A 22837-nucleotide genomic window follows, 5' to 3' on the forward strand; every position below is an offset into this window, starting at 1 on the left:
ATAGACCTCTCAGTAGGAAACTGGTCCGACATCATCTCCAAGTGCTGGGAACATTGCGAAAGAAAGCCACGGCAATACTTAGAGTCCCCATCAAATTTGTCCGGCAAGGACAGGCAGAGGCTAGGAGTGGCCACTCGCTGCGGAGGAGGTGCAGGAGCTGGCGGAGGAGAAGATTGCTGGAGAAGTTGCGACTGAAGTTGGTGCGAAATGGTGGACATTTCCGACAGCTGACGGGTTAGAAGGGCGATCAGTCGGGCTTGCTGGGCGGCCACCGTGGTGAGGTCAGCGACCACTGACAGAGGAACTTCAGCGGGATCCATGGCCGGATCTACTGTCACGATGCCGGCTGGCAGGTAGTGGATCCCCTGCGCCAGAGAGGGATGGCGAGGACCGCGCTAGTGGACCGGTTCTAAGCCACTACAGGTTTTCACCAGAGCCCGCCGCAAAGCGGGATGGTCTTGCTGCGGCGGTAGTGACCAGGTCGTATCCACTAGCAACGGCTTACCTCTCTGGCTGCTGAAGATGCTGAAGATAGGCGCGGTACAATGGAGTAGGCAGAAGCAAGGTCGGACGTAGCAGAAGGTCGGGGGCAGGCGGCAAGGATCGTAGTCAGGGGCAACGGCAGGAGGTCAGGAACACGGACTAGGAACAGACTAGGGAACGCTTTCACTAGGCACTAAGGCAACAAGATCCGGCAAGGGAGTGCAAGGGAAGTGACTAGATATAGGGAAGTGCACAGGTGAACACAATAAGCTAATTGGGCCAGGCACCAATCATTGGTGCACTGGCCCTTTAAATCTCAGGGAGCTGGCGCGCGCGCGCCCTAGAGAGCGGAGCCGCGCGCGCCAGCACATGACAGCAGGAGACGGGAACGGGTAAGTGACCTGGGATGCGATTCGCGAGCGGGCGCGTCCCGCTGTGCGAATCGCATCCCCAACGGCCATGACAGGGCAGCGCTCCCGGTCAGCGGGACCGACCGGGGCGCTGCGGAGAGAGAGACGCCGTACGCGCTCCGGGGAGGAGCGGGGACCCGGAGCGCTAGGCGTAACAATACCCAATTTATGTTGATTTTATTTATTTTACTACTTAAAAGAAATATAACTACATGCATCGAAATTTGTATGTTTAAAATTGTCATCTTCTGACCCCTATAACTTGAAAATTTTTCCGCATACAGGGCTATATGAGGGCTCATTTTTTTTGCACCGTGGTCTGTAATTCTTATTGGTACCATTTTTGTTTTGATGGGACTTTTTGATTGCTTCTTATTAATATTTTTATGGTATATGAAGCGAATCGACCATATGGGTTAGCTAACCTTATATTTTAATAGTTTGGACATTTACGCATGCTGCGATACCACATATGATTATTTTTATTCTTTATTACATTATTTTATTTAAAAAATGGGAAAGGGGGGTGATTTAAACTTTTAATAGGGGAGGGGTTAATGAACTTTTGTTAACTTTTATTTGTACACTTTTTTTTAGCCCCCATAGGGGGCTACAACATGTGATCTTCTGGTTGAATACACTGATCAATGCTATGCCATAGCATAGCATTGATCAGTGTTACCGGTGCTCTGCTGCTCCTGCCTGCTGAGCAGGAATGGAGTAGTATGTCGCCGATCGGACGACAGAGAGGCAGGTGAGTAACCTCTTGTTGTCTGGTAAGCTGATCGGAATATTGCGATTGTGTCGCGATAGCCCCGATCGGCTTCGCTGAACTGCTGGGATTCTTTCACTTTTGTATTAGATGCCGCGATCATTAGCCGTGGGTCCTGGTTGCCCGTAGCAACCAAGACCCACCGGGTTTAACCCGTTCTCCACTGGTGAGAATGGTTTAAACGCGCTAAACGAGACCAGGGCATACAGGTACGCCTTGAGTCCTTAAGTACCAGGACGTCAGGGCATACCTGTACGCTCCCTGCGTCCTTAAGGGGTTAAGTGATCCATTAAAAAGTACATTAGATCCTACAACCATTATCCCACATCATGTTTTCTATCACCCCAGTTATATGCCAATTACCATAGTACACAAATGTGAAACACAGTAGGCCTCAAAACTACCCTAAACAAAGCACAGCATTCATTTTAAAAGAGCAGTTGAGATTTGATTGGTTGCTATGGGTAACAAAGACCGTATTTCTTTCAGACAGTTTTGATAACTTTTTGAAAAAATATTTTGTCTGTAAAAACTGCACAGCCAATAACTGCATTGCAAAAGCAAATCCATTCGCAGTAAAAAGTATGCACATTTAGAGGTTTTGCTTAATCTGTTAAGATATGTTCATGTGATGATCTCATGATTAAAGGGCTACTTAATAAAAAAAAAAAAATGGCTTCTTTCCAGTGTTGGTGATCAACACATTAGAATGCAGCTCAGCTAATCGGTGGCCACAGCGGTGTTCTGCCTTGCCCAGTAATTGGCTTAGCAGCAGTGTGACCTGCATCGGTCTTCTTCCTGGTGTTGGGGCCCAATTGGCCACATTGCGGCTCAGCTAATCCCTGGTGCTTGCGTTGATGTGGTGCATGTTGTTGCAAGTGTTTATTCACAAGGCAGATAACAGGACAAGTTTTAGCTTAAAACCATCCTCAGCTTGTCTACTATATGGAGTAATCTAATCTTAGTTATAAGCACGAGGAGGGGCCAAGTGATGAGGCCAGATGCCGGTGGGAGAGCGCCAGAGCAATAAAGTGGGGTGCACAAGTCCATAGATACATATGTAGAAAAACAAGGCTCAGGAGTATCACAGGGCACTTGTGTTTGAGTAGTAAGAGATGAACAGGGATATACAAATTGGTCAGCATAATCACTTGGCACCTCCTCATGCATAGAACTAGCAGTAGATCACTCTGTATAGTGGACAGGCTGAAGAAGGCGTTACACCAAAGCGTGTCCTGTTATCTGCCATGTGAACAAACACTTTGAAGTTTGCAACAACATAGGTGATTGCTGGGATAAAAATTATTTTTCTCAGTCCATCACTGGCCAAGGTGGGATACACTAAGGGCAGGGGTTAGCTGAGCTGCAGTCTGACTAGCCAACCCTCGCAGCAGTAAGAGGATCACATTGGGGGAGAGAGCAGCGATACCGGAGGCACCTGGTGAGCGATGGGAGGTAAGTAGAGTTTTTGCTTTCATGGCGGCAGCCTGGGCATGATTTTGACAAAATCTTACAATTGGAGTACCCATAAAAGTTTGTAATGCCAGAAAAAGCATGTAGTGGTTACCCAGGGATTAAGTAGTGATAGTGATGGCTGATGATGAGGGTGGTAGTCCCTGATTTTTGTCTCATAACTTAAGTTGTGAAACCCTGCATTCCTCTGTAGATTCCAACACACGCCTTTTTCAGTGAAGCTGTTCCCCTTACACAAGATTTGAAAAACAACTATAAACTGAACTCAAACAGATTAGTACAATGCAAATACTTTGAAATGTTGCAGAAATTTTTGTACAGTTCTTAAGAATACACCTTTGGTTTGAGAAGTAATATTTTGTCACTAGCCAGTGTCCCTTTAGATTTGTGCAGATTTGTTGCTTTCATGCTATTTTGCACCTGTGGTCCTACTTCACTTTCTGGGGAATGTCTACTCCAATACTCTGTACCTGGACTTGGGAATGTTCATTGAGGATGTAGACTGTCTTTGTGTTGCACAAGCTTGTGTTCTATTTAACTGAGCAAATGGACCAGGGTCTTCATGGAAGTGGATCATGGTAAATGTGCAGAATTTCTCTCCACTTACTTGGATCTTGCTGAGACACAACTCCTTTGGTGCATCTAGGAGGAATTCCCCAACTTAGCAGTATGCTGCTGGACCAGGACCTGAGGCAAGCACCACCTAGTTTCCTGTTGCAATAGAACCCTATATTTTTTTTGAATGGTACACTAAACTTGTTACTCCTTTCTATAGAAACCTTTACCGTTGCAGCAGGACGATGGCTAGACAGATTAACTTGACTGTAAATATGACTAGGAATATGGTGGCCTACCTGTAGCATGTCTCACTCTTACTACACCTAAGGCTTACTGTGCAGTTCCCTGGTCTAGTAACAGATAACCTATAAGAGATTAGATTTTACCCTGTAAAGCCCCAACTGGTGTGGACTCACTTTGCCATTTACCAGTTTGGCTTTGGGCTAAATTTGGTAGTGGAGTCTAAGTATTCCCCTGGTTTTCACCCTTTATCTCACTCCAATGCGTGGAACTTGTACTTCAGCAAAGTACAGGAAGATCAGGCAGAGACAAAGTCAGGAAACAGGCTTAGGTCAGGAACATAGGAATGCAGGAACAATGCAGACAGGAACATTTGCTGTAGAAAACCACAATGTTGCTCAAACATCAGATAACGGATAGAGCAAGGCTATATAGATGGTGCCTGGCAGAGATTGGTGGAGGGCAGGAATCAAGGATGTGCACAAATCCTGTGTCTCTCCCAGGAGAAGCAACAGGATGCACTGCATGCTAGCGGCTACCAACCTCTCTCTCACACCCCCTCTTCTTGGTTCTGATGTGCTGGTTAATTTGTTTTTAGTATATTCAGAGCATGTATATTTTCTTCAGGTTCCAGGAATGCTCCTCAGGACTGTAGTTCTTCCAGTCAGCCAAGAAGTACCTCTTGCCACCGACTACTTTGAAGTAGGATTTTGGTCACTTTGAATTCAGATTCCTCGACTGCAGCAACAGAAGCAGTGGTGGAAGGTAATCTGGAGTAGAAACTTAAAACCAGAAGATTCAGGAGCGATACATGTAAAGAGTTAGGTATCCGAAGAGCAGAAGACGTCCAGAGTTTGTAAGAAAGCAGGGAGCAAACTTGAAACTTGGTACTTTTATGCAGATGTTCTGGGAGCTGAGCCAGACCTTATTGCCAGGAAAAAAACTAAGGAGGGGGTCTTCACCTGGTGTCTGCATTCTTCTTCATATGGACACCACAAGAGAGCTAGAGTCTTTGGTTAGTCTCCAGATGGTCTTTGGTTAATCTCCAAAGGTCGCAGGAGCAGGCAAAGGAATACGAGGACTGTACAAACATCTATTTGTAGACCTAAAACTTAACATTTATTCAGTATCCATATAAAACGCCTGTAATCAACAGGGATAACACCACAGTACAAACACACCTGTGTGATAAGTGCACAAAGACAAGCCACAAAACCACTAAAATGAGCCACAAAAAATATCGCCACAGACTCAATACAATTAGTTAGCTCTATGGTGACCTAAATTGAAAATAAACATTATGTTTTCCGTAAGGTATCAATCTTACTATCTCTCACCCTAACCCCGTGACTCGGGATGGGAGACGGGAAGGACAACAGGGTGTGTGTGTGTGGGGGGGGGGGGGGTAGGGAGCCTGTTATTGCCCTGATAGATACCCCTGCACTCGTCCTGCGGTAGGCAAAGTGAACATCCTGATAAGGACAGCCCTGCTCAGGAACCTACCCTGTTAATACTGTACATCCCTAAAGTAAACTGCCTCACTTTCTAAGAATAGATATTAACTCTCTCACTGGGACACTTCCCTAAAAATAAGCTAAGTGATATAGTAGCATATACCGGGAGTGCCAGCCAGAGGAGAGGTAAAGTAAGTAGAACTGGGCAGTATGACCAAAAATGGGTCTCACTGTATTTTTGTAACTTATGGTGGTTCCACGTTATATAGCGGTATTCCCCCCCCCCCCCCCAAATCATGTGACCCGTGGGCACTGTTCTGCTTCTCCCCCCTCCCAATTAATTATCAGCCCAGCGCTGCGCTGTCCCCATGCGGGCAGCCGGCACTGGAACTCTGTACTGTATGCTGTATCCCTATGCCCGGGCTGCAAAAGATAAACAAAATAAACTTTAACTCACCTTCGGTACCGGCCTCACCTGCTTCCTGGGGACGGGAACGTCGGAGAGCCATCAGCCTATCACCGGCTGCAGCAATGTTCCGCCTCGGTCGGTGATAGGTTGAGCGCACTGTCATGTAAGAAGCCGGCTTCTAGGTCTACAAATAGATGTTCGATTTTTGGTTGGTAGACACATTAATATCAGATTTTTGCTGCATACAAGGACTGCACCCCTCAATTGAAGACGATATGCAGAAGACCGTAGAAATAGAATATATGCTCTATGAACAGATGGGCCAGGTGGTTAGCAGATGGAAATCCCAGAAGTGGGACAAAATGAGCCATCTTCAAAAATTGATCCACCACAATCCAGCAGAAGATAGTAGGTAAGTGACAAAGTCTATGTCATATGCTGCCAGGGCATTTCTGGAATGGGCAGTGGTTGGACCTAAAGCAGGTAGACACGAACTCCCGGACATCTTTAGGTAGAGTATTCCACCAATATTGATGGGAGAACGAATCTAGAGTCTTACCTACTTCAGGGTGACCTGCATACTTACAACAATGTCCATGGGTGAGATTTCTCTTTCTCTTGGCAGGAGGGACATAGGTCTTTCCTGGAGGAATGTCTTTCACCTGTACTGGGGCTACCAAGACCTGACGAGTAGGGTCAAGAGTGTGTTTAGGTTCCTAGATCTGGTCTTCTGGATCAAAGGACCGAGAGAAAGCATCAGCTTAATGTTATCAGCTTATCTGCTAGGCAGAAATGTAGTAGGAAATCAAATCATGCAAGGAAGAATGCCTTTCGAGCTTGTTGAGGGTTCAGATGCTGTGTGCACTGTAGGTAAATTAGGTTTTTGTGGTCTGTGTAGATTATCACCAGATGCAGCTACCCTCCAGGAGGTATCTCCACTCTTCTAGGATCATTTTAGCAGCAAACAGTTTTTGGTCACCAATGATTTAGTTCTATTCCTCTGGGGAGAAGAGTTTTGAAAAGAAACCACAAAGCAACTCTCTCATTTAAGTTTTCTCCCATTTCTTTGCTTCCACTCCCTTGGTGGTTAAAGCAGAAATTGTAGCAGTCAGAGAAAAGAAATTAGGGAGAACTGTTGGCAGAAGTTGAGTGGTCTCGGTTAAGTTGCAGCTGACCAGACAGGCCAGAATGCCCTGGTGTCAAGCATCGGGGATTAAGGCAGGAGGACTGAGCCGATGTTAATTGCAAAAGCAAAGCAAACAGAGTGTGATGTAGCAGAGCTGAGATTGTGTTTATAGTAGAGCTTAGTAGCTCAGAAGAAGCCAGGTGGTGTTAGCTAGCTCAGAAAACAGAGGCTTGGTCGACAGTCCAGGTTACACACAGGAGGGCAGCAAAGTACAGGAGGATCAGGCATAGACAAAGTATGGAAACAAGCCTAGGTCAGGAACCCAAGAACAAGGCAGACAGACATAGAAAACCACTTTGTTGCTTAGGCACCAGATTACAAGTAGAGCAGGGTTATACAGGCGGTACCCGGCAGGGATTGGAAAAGGGCACAAAATGTGTGCACGTGTATGGCCCCTATGGTGCACATCCACTCCCCTACACTAGGATAGCGGGTGCAGCTGAACAACCATTTGGCATGAGTTGGACATGTGACTATATACAGTACTACTTCTCTTAACATGTTGCAAAAGGTAATGCATGTACAGTTTAGCAAACTTGTAACCCCTTATATTCTTGCGAAGACTCAGTGTATGTATGTTCTAACACAGAAACACAGACTATACATTTGCATTGTAAGAAAACATAGAAATATAGGTCTAAGCACTCCAGACAAACCTTATAAGGCTACAGCTCCCTGAGCCAAGTTGGGCATAACAGTTGGTACAGATATGCTGGGCCACCACAATCAAATAAGAGATTTTTCATTGTGGAATTCATGTTGGAATCCACAGGGTAAAAAAACATGTGTAAGCAAAAGCATACCCGTTGTAATTCTTTGCATCTCTAACACAATACTGACATTAGGGTGATTAATCAAATGATCACCAAAAATTTGACAGGATTTCCTTACACTGTGAGAAGGAAAATATTTAGGGGGAATTCATCAAGGAAGGATGCCAGTCTTCTAGCACATAAAAGTAAAACATTATTGCAAAAGTCATTATTTTGCAAAAAAAAAAAAAACTGTGTGACTTTTTGCCATTCTGCCACTTTAAAGGGGTATTCCATCCCTAGACATCTTATTACCTATCCTAAGCGGTCCGGCTGCTGGGAGCCCTCACAGGTCAGGCCAGACGCTTTGGGCAACGTTTGTCATTACATCACGCTACGCGCCCTCCATTCCATTCATGTCTATAGGAGGGGGTGTGATGGCTGTGGTCATAAATCACGCCCCCTCTTTTAGACATGAATGGAGGGGGTGTGGCATGACATCACGAACATGGCCGCCATAAGTGTTCAGAACACCGGATGGATCCCCTGCGATCAGATATCTTATTCCCTATCCTTAGGATAGGGGATAAGATGTCTAGGGGCAGAGTACCCCTTTAAGAGAAAGGGAGCATGGCTTGTCATGAGGGGTGTGGCCTCCTGCTGCACAGAAGATTTATCTTAATATATGGCAGCAACTGGTGCAAGTTTTATCAGAAATCTACTCCAGCCTGGAGATGGTGTAGATTTCTAAGTCTGGTGCATGGTATGTGTGCGTGGGATCCATAAAACCTATTAAGAGGCTTGTGCCTCCTAATAAATCTGGCACATGTTAAGACAGCCTTAATTTTCTTAAGACTAGAGTCTGAGATGCTGGTCTTAAAAAATTCTTCCCCTGGTCTTTGGCCATACTCACTTCCTGTGGCTGCACAATTATTTATGCAGTTTGCTGGGGTTTTTTTTATTATGTGTTTTCAACTAATAGTTGTAGTGGAGTCTATAGGAAGGAGGAGCATAATTTAAATTGTTTTGCCTCTCATCTTTTATAGATCTACCCCTAATTCTATTTAAAAAAAAAAAAAACAGTATGCAAAAATTGTATCCAGCAGCAAAGTTTGAACTGGGTCTAACGGACATGATGAATTTTAGTTGTTACTGTCCTGATCCAGAAGAAATAATGAAACGTACAGGCCCATATTAATTTAAGATGGCCTTTCCTTGGTAATATCAACATTATGTTACGTTGAATGTGTGCAGAGGAACTTTGGCGTTTATCCTGTTCCATACCTTATGGGTGTCGGTTTCTATCAGCAGCTGAGACTTGCTGTTAATGATCAGAATCAAAGTTTTCAATTATCCTCCTAGATGGAACAGTAAAAAGCATGTGCAGCAGTTTCTATCAGCACCCTCGACACACTAGCAGTACATTGTACTGTGATCGAGCAATCACATGTGAAAACCCTCTAAAAAGACTACAATTGTAATAAAAAGTAAAAATTTATTTGAAAATTTTAAATATGCTCCATTTTAACCCCTTAACGACCACAGATGTAAATGTACGTCCTGGTTTGGCGGTACTTCGCGTACCAGGACGTACATTTACGTCCTGTGTATGACCGCGAGCATCGGAACGGTGTTCGCGTCAGGTTCCCGTAATGGCCGACATCCATGATCGCACGGATGTCCGCCATTAACTCCTCAGATGCCGTGATAAATACAGATGCGGTACTTTAAATGCGGTACTTTAATGCAAATGCAGTTAAATGCAGTGCGGTACTTTAAATGGATGATCGGATCGCCCGCAGCACTGCCGCAGCGATCCGATCATCCAGCATGGCAACCGGAGGTCCCCTCACCTGGCTCCGGCCGTCTCCCGGGGTCTTCTGCTCTGGTCTGAGATCGAGCAGACCAGAGCAGAAGATCACCGATAATACTGATCTGTCCTATGCATAGCACTGAACAGTATTGGCAATCAAATGATTGCTATAGATAGTCCCTTCTGGGGACATAAAAAGTGTAAAAAAAAAAGTTGAAAAATGTTAAAATAAAAAGTAAAAAAAATTGTGAAAAATCCTCTCCCCCAATAAAAATTTAAATTGTAAATTTTTCCCATTTTACCCCCAAAAAGCGTAATTTTTTAAATAAACATATTTGGTACCGCCACTTGCGTAAATGTCCGAACTATCAAAATATAATGTTAATGATGCCGTACGGTGAATGGCGTAAACGTAAAAAATAAAAAAAGTCCAAAAATGCAGCTTCTTTGTCACATTTTATTTAAAAAAAATTAATAAAAAATGATCTAAAAGTTTTATATATGCAAATGTGGTATCGATAAAAAGTACACATGACGGCACAAAAAATGAGCCCTCATACCGCCCTATATACGGAAAAATGAAAAAGTTATAAGTTGTCAAAATAGGGCAATTTTAGATTACTGGTTTTGTACAAAAAGTTTTAGATTTTTTTTAAGCAGTACAAAAATATAAAGGTATCTAGCCATGGGTATCATTTTAATCTTATTGACCAACAGAATAAAGAAAACGTGTCATTTTTACCGTAAAGTGTACAGTGTGAAAACAAAACCCTCCAAAATGTGCAAAATTGTGGTTTTCATTTAAATTTCCTCCCTAAAAAAAAATTTGGGGGTTCGCCATACATTTTATGGTAAAATGAGAGGTTTCATTACAAAGTACAATTGGTCACGGAGAAACCAAGCCCATATATGGGCCTGTAGATGGAAATATAAAAGAGTTATGGATTTTAGAAGGCAAGGAGCAAAAAATGAAAACGTAAAAATAAAATTGGCCTGGTCCGTAACTCCTTAAGGACCCATGACGTACCGGTACGTCATGAGTCCGCTCCCGATCTATAACGCGTGGCCACGGGTCGGGCAGGGACCCGTGGCTAATAGCGCGCGGCATTGATCGCGGTGCCGCGCGCTATTAACCCTTTAGACGCGACGTTCAAAGTTGAACGCCGTGTCTAAAGTGAAAGTGAAAGCATGCCGGTTAGCTCAGGGAGCTGTTTGGGATAGTCGCGGCGAAATTGCGGCATCCCGAACAGCTTACAGGACAGCTGGAGGGTCCCTACCTGCCTCCTCGCTGTCTGATCGCCCAATGACTGCTCAGTGCCTGAGATCCAGGCATGAGCAGTCAAGCGGCAGAATCATCGATCACTTGTTTCCTATGAGAAACCAGTGATCAATGTAATAGATCAGTGTGTGCAGTGTTATAGGTCCCTATAGAAGCTATAACACCGGAAAAAAAAAGTGGAAAAAAAAAAAGTGAATAAAGATCATTTAACCCCTTCCCTATTATAAGTGTGAATCACCCACCCCCCTTTTCCCCCTAAAAAAAAAAACAGAGTAAATAAAAATAAACAAATATGGTATCGCCGCGTGCGGAAATGTCCGCATTATAAAAATATATTGTTAATTAAACTGCACGGTCAATGGCGTACGCGCAAAAAAAATCCAAAGTCCAAAATAGTGCATTTTTGGTCACTTTTTATATCATGAAAAAATGAATAAAATAAGTCCTATGAATGCAAAAATGGTACCGCTAAAAACTTCAGATCATGGTGCAAAAAATTAGCCCTCATACCGCCCCATACACGGAAAAATAAAAAAGTTATAGGGGTCAGAAGATGACAATTTTAAACGTATAAATTTTCCTGCATGTAGTTATGATTTTTTCCAGAAGTACGACAAAATCAAACCTATATAAGTAGGTTATCATTTTAATCGTATGGACCTACAGAATAAAGATAAGGTGTAATTTTTACCGAAAAATGTACTACGAAGAAACGGAAGCCCCCAAAAGTTACAAAACAGCGTGTTTTTTTTTTCAATTTTGTCGCACAATGATTTTTTTTTCTGTTTTGCCGTAGATTTTTGGGCAAAATGACTGATGTCATTACAAAGTAGAATTGGTGGCACAAAAAATAAGCCATCATATGGATTTTTAGGTGCAAAATTGAAAGAGTTATGATTTTTTAAATGCAAGGAGGAAAAAACGAAAATGCAAAAACGGAAAAACCCTCGGTCCTTAAGGGGATGAGGTTAAAATGGGCTTTGTCCTTTTTTCCTTTATCAAAAAAAATCTAAAGTTCAAATAAATAAATAAACATAATTAGTATCATCACATGTAGAAATGTCCGAACAATTAAAATACAATATTACTCCAATATGGTGAATGCCATGAACTAGCCAAAACAATACCAAATGCCAGAATTTTGTTAATATCACTTCCCAAAAACATGCAATACAAATTTTTCAAAAACTTATATCTATTCCAACATTATATAAACAAAAACTACAGCATCACAGGCCAAAAACTTAATAGCTTTCAGAATATGGTGATGCAAAGCACATTTTTTAAGTTTTTTTTTCTATAATGTAGCAAAAGCTATAAAAATTTTGTACCACTTTAATAATAAAAAAAGAATAAAGTTAACATTAATAGTTAATGTTTTATTATTCAATAAACTAACATTTATACAATTGTAAGGCTAGGTTTCCACACAGGCCTTTTTGTGGTGTTTTTTGGAAAACTGCCACTATAGTTTTTTGAGTCAAAGCCAGAAGTGTATTCAAAGAAATAGGAAATGTAAAAGAAGGACTTGTACTTCTTCCTACTGGATCCACTACTGGTTTTTTAAAACTGCAGTGGCAGTTTTCCAAAAAACGCCAGAAAAAAACCTGTGTTGAACCTAGCCTAAGGGCCCGTTCACAAGTGCGTATTTTCTGCTGCAGATCTGTAGCTGATTTTCCTACCGATTGAAGTCAATTAGGGTAGCAAATTCTGCAGCAGCAAATCTGCAGACGTGCCCGCATGCGAATCCCAGACCATCACTCACCATGCTCCGCTGCCGCCTCCTTCCCTGTGTCTCGGCTCCGGCACGTGCCTCCCTGTCTCCTAGGGCCTCCTAAGGCCCATAATTACTATCACACCTGTCATTACATTATACAAGTTCCTGCACCTCCCCCACTTCCAGGCCAGATTTTCAGTGCCCCTAGCCTGAAATTAAGCGTTCCATATCGCCTGTTTGCCTTATCCGTGTATCCAGACCTTCCCGCTACGTTACAGACTTCGCACCTTTGCCGCCTGCCTTGACCTTCTGCTACGTCTGACTACGCTACTGCCTTATCCTTTGGTACCTCGCCTTGCCCAGCTACCTGTGTGGTCGAGCTGTGTCGGGGGTAGCGACCTGGCCGCAGCAAGCCCATCCTGCCTTGCGGCAGGCTCTGGTGAAGACCAGCGGCACCATAGACTCCGCTCCCCGATACGGTCCGTGTCATCAGCCACACAGGTTAGAGGATCCAGGTCCAGCTGGTCCAATATCCGGCCATGGATCCTGCTGGGATTTCTCTGCCAGATAATCCGGATCTTGCTTCCATCGTGGCACTCCAGTCACAGCAGTTGGCCCAGCAGGTACAGCAGTTGAGCCAGTTGTCCGCCATGAGGCAGCAGTTACTCACTGCACAACAACAACCGCCACAGCCACAGCCTCCTCCTGCTCCGGTTTTGCCTCCCGCTCCTGCAGCTGTCTCCGGATCTACAACTCCGCTTGTCTCTTCCAGAGAAATATGAGGGGGATCCCAAGTCCTGTTGTGGTTTTGTGACTCAGTGCTTTGGGATCGCAGTGATGCTCTCACTACTAATCTCCAGGCATTCCTGTCAAAATTTTGAGGTGTCTTCGAAGAACCAGCCCAAGCTTCCTCCGCTGAGTCAGCATTGCTGAGTCTATCTCAGGGCAACTCCTCTGTGGGCGAGTATGCCATACAATTTCGTACTCTGGCATCGGAGTTGTCATGATATAATGAAGCTCTTTGCACTACCTTCAAGAGAGGATTATCAAGTCAAATCAAGGATGTCCTTGCTGCCCGGGAATTGCCATCTAGCCTGAATGAACTTATACACTTGGATTGATATCCGTTTCTCTGAGCGACATGAGGAAATACGCCAAGTCTCATCGCTCTCACCTCTGTCAAGTGTTACAGCGTCTTCGTGAAAATCATCTCTGGAGAAGTGTACTTTTGAAAAGACTCCCATTTCAGGGCTACATTGTTACCAGTCAAGGTCTACAAATGGATCACAACAAGTTATCCGCAGTACTGGACTGGGCACAACCTACTGGTCAGAAAGCGATTCAGCCCTTCCTCGGCTTTGCCAATTACTATCGGCAATTCATTCCTCACTACTCAACTCTAGTAGCTCCCATTGTTTCGCTTACCAAGAAGACTGCTAATCCTAAAGTCTAGACTCCTGAGGCTGAAGAAGCTTTCAAACAATTAAAGTCCACCTTTGCTTCTGCTCCTATGTTATCAAGACCCGATCCAGGCAAGCCATTTATTCTGGAAAGGGATGCATCTTCAGTAGGTGCAGGTGCAGTTTTGACACAAAAAATCCTCCAAAGGTAGAACTGTAACTTGCGTTTTTTTTCTCCAAGACCTTCTCTTCTGCGGAGAGAAATTATACCATAGGAGATCGCGAGATCGCGGCTATAAAGTTGGCCTTGGAAGAATGGCGTTATCTCTTGGAGGGCTCTGTACACCCAATTACTATTTATACATCTACAGACTGCTCATCATCTCAACCCTCGTTAGGCTCACTGGTCTCAGTTCCTCTCCAGATTTGACTTTTTTATTCACTTCCGTCCAGCAGAGAAGAACAGATGCTCTGTCTAGATCCTCCGATATACACGACCAAGAATCCCATCCTCAACATATTATACCTCCTAATCATCTAATTTCTGCAGCACCAGCAACTCTTCAGCACCTGCCTCCTGGAAAGACTTTCGTAACTCCCCGTCTCAGACTTTGAGTCTTGAAATGGGGTCATTCCTAATAGTTGGCTGGTTATGCCGGTATCCGTAAATCCTTACAACTCATATCCCGACAGTATTGGTGGGCAACTTTAAAACAGGACGTCGTTGACTTTGTCCGTTCCTGTTCGGTCTGTGCCCGGGACAAGACCCCTCGCTCCAACCTGCAACCTTTGCCAGTTCCTGAGCGACCTTGGCCAATACTGCCACGGGCTTTATTACCGACCTTCCTTCCTCTGGCGGCAATACAGTCATTTGGTTTATAGTAGACCGATTCTCTAAAATGTCTCATTTTGTGCCCCTGCCATGATTACCATCGGCACCGCAGCGTGCTAAACTTTTTCTCCACCACATTTTCCACTTACATGGACTGCCTACCCATATTGTATCCAACCGGGGAGTTCAATTTGTCTCAAAATTCTGGAGGGCCCTCTGCTCACGTCTCCAAGTCAAATTACATTTTTCTTCGGCTTATCACCCTCAATCTAATGGACAAGTCGAAAGGGTGAACCAAGTCTCTGGGGACTACCTTTGCCATTTTGTTTCAGCTCGTCAGGACGAATGGACCAATTTACTCCCCTGGGCTGAGTTTTCTTACAACCATAGGGATTCCGAATCCGCTGGGACTTCGCCTTTTCATGTAGTCTATGGACTTCATCCACGTCCACCCCTTCCCTTGTCTTCTTCCTCCGGTGTCCCTATGGCAGATGAACTAGTACAGAATTTGACCTCCATCTGGAAGAAGACTCGGCTCTCCCTCTTATATGCCATGACCTGTATGAAATCTCAAGCGGACAAGAAATGGCGTTCTCCTCCTGAATTCTCTCCTGGAGACAGAGTGTGGTTGTCATATATATATATATATATATATATATATATATAGATATATATATATATATATATATATATCAGCTTCAAAGTACCCTGCTATAAACTGGGTCCTTGTTCTTTGGGTCCTTACAAGGTCAAGAAACATCTAAATGCAGTGGCTTAGTCTCTGCATCTGCCTTCCTCTCTCCAGATCCCGAATAATTTTCACTTCTCCCTCTTGAAACCTGTCATCCATAACTGCTTCTATAAAAAAATACATTTCTCCTATTCCCATTTCAGGTACCCCCGAAGTTATTATTATTGAGGACATTCTGGAATCCATACTTATCAGAGGAAAATGTTTCTTCCTTGTAGATTGGGAAGGATTCGGAACGGAGGAAAGGTCTTGGGAGCCACAAGATAATATTCTAGACCGTGACCTAATCCAGAAGTTCTTTTCCTGCAAAAAGAGGGGGAGACAGAAGGGTTGGGGGGGTACTGTTACACTCCACACTCCGGCTGCATGCACCGGCCATGAGCGCAGAGTCCCTGTCTGCCGGCGGGGCTGGGATTCGCATGGTGGGACGCACCCGCATGAGAATGCCAGCCCGTCACTCATCATGCTCCGCTGCCGCCTTCTCCCCTTTGTTTCAGCTCCGGCAAGCGCGTCCCTGTCTCCTAGGGTGCGTGCGTGCGCTGGAGCTCTGAAATTTAAAGGGCCAGTACGCCCATATTTACTGTCACACCTGTCACTACATTATAAAGTTCCTGCACCTCCCCCACTTCCCTGCCGGATCTTCTGTGCCCCTAGCCTGAGATTAAGCGTTCTATATTGCCTGTTTGCTTTATCCGTGTATCCAGACTTTCCTGCTACGTTACAGACTTCGCACCTTTGCCGCCTGTCTTGACCTTCTGCTACGTCTGACTACGCTACTGCCTTATCTTTCCTCGCCTTGCCCAGCTACCTGTGTGGTCGAGCCGTGTCGGGGGTAGTGACCTGGGTGTCGCCTGCCGCAGCAAGCCCATCCTGCCTTGCAGAGGGCTCTGGTGAAGACACCTTAGACTCCACTCCCCGATACAGTCCGTGTCATCAGCCAAACAGGTTAGAGGATCCACGTCCAGCTCTGTTACAAAAAAAAACATTTTGTAACTTTTGGGGGCTTCCGTTTCTACGCAGTAAATTTTTCGGTAAAAATTACACCTTCTCTTTATTCTGTAGGTCCATATGATTAAAATGATACCCTACTTACATAGGTTTGATTTTGTCATACGTCTGGAAAAAATCATAACTACATGCTGGAAAATTTATATGTTTAAAATTGTCATCTTCTGACCCTATAACTTTTTAATTTTTCCGCGTACGGGGCGGTATGAGGGCTCATTTTTTGAACTTTTTGATCGCTTTTCATTAATTTTTTCATGATATAAAAAGTGACCAAAAATATGCTATTTTGGACTTTGGAATTGTTGTGCGCATACGCCATTGACCGTGCAGTTTAATTAATGATATATTTTTATAATTTGGACATTTCCGGATGCGTCAATACCACATATATTTTATATAGTTTATTCTTATTTTTATTTACACAGTTTTTTTATGGGAAAAGGGGGGTGATTCTTATTTTTTAACTTTTTATTTTTATTTTTTTGCAATGTTATAGCTCCCATAGGGGGCTATAACACTGCACACACTGTTCTTTTACATTGAGCATTGTTATCCCATAGGATAACATTGCTCAATGATTCTGCGGCTTCACTGCTCATGCCTGAATCTCAGGCACTGAGCAGTCATTCGGCGATCGGACACCAGGAGGCAGGTAAGGGGACCCTCCTCGTGTTCTACAGCTGTTCGGGATGCCGCGATTTCACAGCGGCGATCCCGAACAGCCCTCTGAGCTAACCAGCACTTATTAACTTTCACTTTAGACGCGGTGATCAACTTTGATTGCCGCATCTAAAGGGTTAATAATCGATGTGCCGCGCGCTATTAGCCACAAGTCCCGGCCGTTGCTAGGTGCCGGGCCCGACCCGCTATGACACGTTTTATAGAATGGGAGCCGACCCATGACGTACATGTATGTCATGGGTCGGGAAGGGGTTAAAAAGTATCCTTTGTCTCACTGTGGTGACCCAGTACAGAATATAGTATTCTGCCCATCTTGTGTGGCAGATGTTGCCTTCAGTGCCTGTCTTGGGCCCACACTACTTAGGACTCAACATAATGCCATGATATGCTATGGTTTATGTTTGGCACTTCTGTTGCTTTAGGCCTGCTAAAACCTGTTCTTAAGGGAGTGTGCAAAGTGAATCAGGTGACCTGTCAGCCCCAATGGGAATCCTCGAAATTTGTCCCATATATAGGGGGGTAGGAGTTCAGGGTTCAGAAGGAGGAGAGAGAAGTGGAGGGAGTGTGTAAGCTGAGGTACAGCCTGGAAGGAGTCTGAAGAGAGAGTGTGAGGTGTTCTGAGGAGGCCTCAATCTACAAGTCTAATCCTGCGACCACACATCTTCTAAGGCACATCCCCTGCGCTCAGGTGAACGTCAAAGCCTAGCGGTAAGCACTAAGTCCCGGGGATCCAAGTTAGTCATCCAAGTCAGCCATCCAAGTCAGTCTGCACCACTAAAGTCAGTGTGGGTTGCCATACAGAAAGTCAGTCATATACAGCACAATCCAAACAACCACAAGTCCCAGCACGGCAATAGGCTTCCAAGGTTTACCCTGCACCTCCCTTTGTACCAATCTAAGCTGTAACGGATTTTACCATCTATCCTGCCTCAGTAAAACCAGTTATCTGTAACCTTGCATCAGAGTATTTATTGATCCATGCCTGGCACAGGGGAATCTGGCTCAACCTCGGGCGGTGTTTAGGTTAACCGTGCCCTGGCATCACGAAAAAGGTTAATTTGCACATTACCCTCACCAGACACCACATCACAAAACTAAGATGAAAGATGGTAAGAAGAAAAAACACCTAAATAACAAAAATTAACTGAACCCCTATAGGGGTTATCCAATCTAAGGTGACTTAAGTACTTATCAGGCAGACAGAAATGGACATGCTTAGAAAGTATCTGTGCTTGTCTTGGGGCTAAATGAATGTGTCATGAGTCTACCATAACACTGCTGTTTTCTTTTTGTGAAATGGCTATTTCCTATTGGAGTTCCCTCCCTCCAAATAAAAGTCCCAGGATCCCTTGTTTGTAAGTGTGAGGTCACTTTTCTCCCTCAAACACATCAGTCACCCCACCCATTGCAACACAGCTAGGCTCCCTTCTGTGCATGCTGTGCTGGAAACTACAATTCCCCGCAGCCCTGTGGAGAATGATCTTCCTCCCATCCAGCGGTTGCCCAACCCATTGAAGCACAAGTATGCTCCCTTCCAACATCTGACAGGTGAGGTAATGTCCCCTTTTCCCATAAAAAAAAATGTAAATAAAAATAAACATATGTGGTATCGGCGCGTGCATTAATGTCCAAACTATAAAAAATATAATGTTAATTAAACCGCACGCTTAATTGCGTACACTTAAAAAAATTCTGTCCAAATTTGCGTATTTTTGGTCAATTTGTATACCCTATAAAAATGTATAAAAACTGACCAAAAACTCCTATCAAAACGAAAATTGTACCGATAAAAACTTCAGATCACGGCGCAAAAAATGAATCCTATATATCCGCGTATACGGAAAAATAAAAAAATTATAGGGGTCAGAAGATGACAATTTTACACATACTAATTTTGTTGCATGTAGTTATAAAAACTTTCTTAAGTAGTAAAATAAAATACAAGCTATAATTTAGGTATCCATGTAACCATATGGAACTACAGAATAAATATATGGTGTAATTCTTACTGAAAAGTGTACTGCATAAAATCGGTATCCCCCAAAAGTTACAAAATTGCGTTGTTTTATTTCCCAATTTTGCCCCACAAATATTTTATTGGTTTTGCTGTAAATTTTGTGGTGAAATGATTGATGTATTTAAAAAGTACAATTGGTGGCAAAAAAAAAAAATAAGCCCTCATATGGGTCTGTAGGTGCAAAATTGAAAGAGCTATGAGTTTTAGAAGGTGATGAGGAAACAACGAAAATGCAAAAATGGGAAAACCCTGTGTCCTTAACCTCTTAAGGACCCATGACGTATGCATACGTCATGGGTCCCGGTCCTGCGATATAACGCGGGGTCACACGGTGACCCCGCATCATATCGCAGCGGGCCCGGCGTCATAGTGAAGCCGGGACCCGCCTCTAATAGCGCGCGGCACTGATCGCTGTGCCGCGCGCTATTAACCCTTTAGCCGCGCGCTCAAAGCTGAGCCGTGCGGCTAAAAATGAAAGTAAAAGTGCCCGGCTAGCTCAGGGAGCTGTTCGGGATCACCGCGGTATAATCGCGGCATCCCGAACAGCTGTAGCACAGGAGGAGGTCTTCTTACCTTCTCCTGTGCTGTCCGATCGCCGAATGAATGCTTCAAGCCTGAGATCCAGGCTTGAGCATTCAATCGCCGAAAACACTGATTGATCCATTCCTATGGAGATGGATCAATCAGTGTAAAAGATCAGTTAATGCAATGTTATAGCCCCTTATGGGAGCTATAATGTTGCATAAGAAAAGTGTAAAAAAATCATTAACCCTTTCAATTATCCCTTCCCCTAATAAAAGTTTAAATCACCCGGCATTTCCAAAAATAAAAAAAACATTATGTAAATAATAATAAAAATAAACATATGTGGTATCGCCGCGTGCGGAAATGTCCAAATTATAAAAATATACCGCTTTTTAAACCGCTCGTTCAATGGCGTACGCGCAAAAAAATTCCAAAGTCCAAAATAGCGCATTTTTGATCACTTTTTATACCACAAAAAAGTGAATAAAAAGTGATCAAAAAGTCTGATCAGAACAAAAATCGTACCGCTAAAAACTTCAGATGACGGCGCAAAAAATGAGTCCTCAAAGCGCCCTGAACACAGAAAAATAAAAGAGTTATAGGGGTCAAAAGATGACCATTTTAAACGTATTAATTTTACTGCATGTATTCATGATTTTTTTCGGAAGTGATACAAATTCAAACCTATACAAGTAGGGTATCATTTTAACCGTATGGACCTACAGAATAAAGATAAGGTATCATTTTTGACAAAAAATGTACTGCGTAAAAATAGAAGCCCCCAAAACTTACAAAATAGTGTTTTTTCATCAATTTTGTCGCACATTGATTTTTTTACCCATTTCACCGTAGATTTTTGGGTAAAATGACTAATGTCATTACAAAGTAGAATTAGTGACGCAAAAATTAAGCCATTATATATAATTTTAGGTGAAAATTTTTAAGAGTTATGATTTTTTAAAGTTAAGGAGGAAAAATTGAAAATGAAAAAACGGAAAAAGCCCGGGTCCTTAAGGGGTTAAAGGAAAACTGTCAGTACTGGTGGATAGTGCGGGAGACGCTGATTAAAACAAACCCTACCTTACCCGGATCCGCCAGGCCGTTCGCCCGCAATTGTGGTTTTATTCTATGTGTATATCTTGCTGTAACTGGCACGGGCGGGGCTTCTGCACTGACGTCAGCGCCGATTATGAATATTCATCCCCCCTCCAGTTCTCCCTCTCTTCGCCGCTCCTAACTAGAGGGATGAATATTCATAAGCAGCGCTGACGTCAGTGCAGAAGCCCCGCCCGTGCCAGTTACAGCAAGATATACACATAGAATAAAACCACAATTGCGGGCGAACGGCCGGACAGATTCGGGTAAGGTAGGGATCAGCGTCTCTCGCACTATCCACCAGTACTGTGGATAGTGTGGGAGAAAATATCTGACAGTTTTCCTTTAAGGGGTTAAAGACCCTGTAACATAGTCAAATAATAAAAAAAATCCAGGAATACCCCTTTTAAAGGGGTACTCCACTGAAAACATCTTATCCCCTTTCCAAAGGACTCCACTGATTCCTGGGCCAGCAGCAGCCGGAACACGGAAGCTTGCAGCTTCCGCATTCTTGACATCATGCCATGCCCCCTCCATTCTTGTCTATGGGAGGGGGCATGATGGCTAGTCCTCCCATAGACGTGAATGGAGGGGGTGTGGCGGCTGGCATCGCCAGTCATCGGGCATGGAGCGGAGTTAGCTCAATGCACCGAATGACAGAGCTGCAGAAGCGGAGAGCAGGACCCCCGGGATTAGACATCTTATTCCTATCCTTTGGATAGGGGATAAGATGTTTTCAGCGGAGTACCCCTTTAAGGCTTAGGGTGCGTTCACACTGAGGAATTGGAGAGGAATCCTTGCGTAAAAATTCCACTGCAGAATTTACGTTTTTTTCACATGAAATTTGCACAAAATTTGTACAAAAATTCAGCGCGTAAAATATAGGAGGACACTGTTTTTTTTTGGCTGGACTACAACTACCAATTAGAATATCCTTTTTTATTTATTTTTTTTCCACGTGAATTCCGCACAAATTCTGTGCAAAAACATTTTCAAGCGGAATTTTTTTTGCCATTGACTTCAATGGACTTCTGCTCACGTATTCCGCAATAAGAATGAACATGTTCTTTCTTCTAGCAGAACAGAATTCTGCGAGCGGAATTTACGCAGTGTGAATAGTGCAGAGTAAAATACATTGAAGTCAATGGCAAAACAGATGTTAAAGGGGTACTCCACTGGAAAACGGAAAGTTAAACAGATTTGTAAATTACTTCTATTAAAAAAATATTAATCCTTCCAGTACTTATCAGCTGCTGTTATGATCCACAGGAAGTTCTTTTCTTTTTTGAATTTCTTTTCTGTCTGACCACAGTGCTCTCTGCTGACACCTCAGTCTATGTCAGGAACTGTCCAGAGTAGGAGCAAATCCCCATAGAAAACCTCTCCTGCTCTGGACAGTTCCTAAAATGGACAGAGGTGTCAGCAGAGAGCACTGTGGTCAGATAGAAAGAGAATTCAAAAAGAAAAGAACTTACTTTGGATCATAACAGCAGCTGATAGGTACTGGAAGGATTAAGATTTTTTTATAGAAGTAATTTACAAATCTGTTTAACTTTCTGGCACCAGTTGATTTAAAAAAAATATATGTTTTCCAGTGGAATACCCCTTTAATTATTTCTAAGCGAAGAATTCAAGAGGAATGCAATGTTATAGTTTCTAGTTTACTCTTCAGTTTCACTATCTGGGTTCCTCTTTCTTTACTTAAATAGGCTATATTTTGCAACAAGTTAGACAATTGACCTCATGTATTAAAATTTCCTATGAGGCAAGGATGTTTTGTTACCCAGAGCAACAAATATGAGTTCATGCTTACATTTCCTGTACCGTCTAGATAATTCTAGATGAAATAAGTCTGACTGGACAAAAAAGGGTCAGTTTAAAAAAAGATATTAATATATTAAATGCCCCCCCCCCCCCCCTAGATCAGGCCGTGCCCCCCCCCCCCATTTAAAATAAATAGGGCTGTCCCGATCAGTGGCGGA

General features: G+C 43.5%; 1 protein-coding gene across 5 annotated transcripts in view; it reads right to left on the reverse strand.

Moving 5' to 3' along the window:
• Positions 1–22837, reverse strand: part of LOC130355757 (uncharacterized) — a 146650-nt gene that overhangs the window by 33663 nt on the left and 90150 nt on the right. The window contains exons 1-2 of one of the 5 annotated variants that reach the window (XM_056556368.1): positions 13009–13069; positions 12914–12965 (exon numbers count right to left, since the gene is read on the reverse strand). The exons of the other annotated variants lie outside the window; for them this stretch is intronic. The gene's annotated coding sequence lies outside the window, so the exon portion shown is untranslated. Of the gene's footprint in view, positions 1–12913; positions 12966–13008; positions 13070–22837 lie in introns of those variants that run through there. 5 annotated transcript variants of the gene reach the window in all.

Source organism: Hyla sarda, chromosome 2 (assembly GCF_029499605.1).
Source record: "Hyla sarda isolate aHylSar1 chromosome 2, aHylSar1.hap1, whole genome shotgun sequence".
Lineage (NCBI taxonomy): Eukaryota > Metazoa > Chordata > Amphibia > Anura > Hylidae > Hyla > Hyla sarda.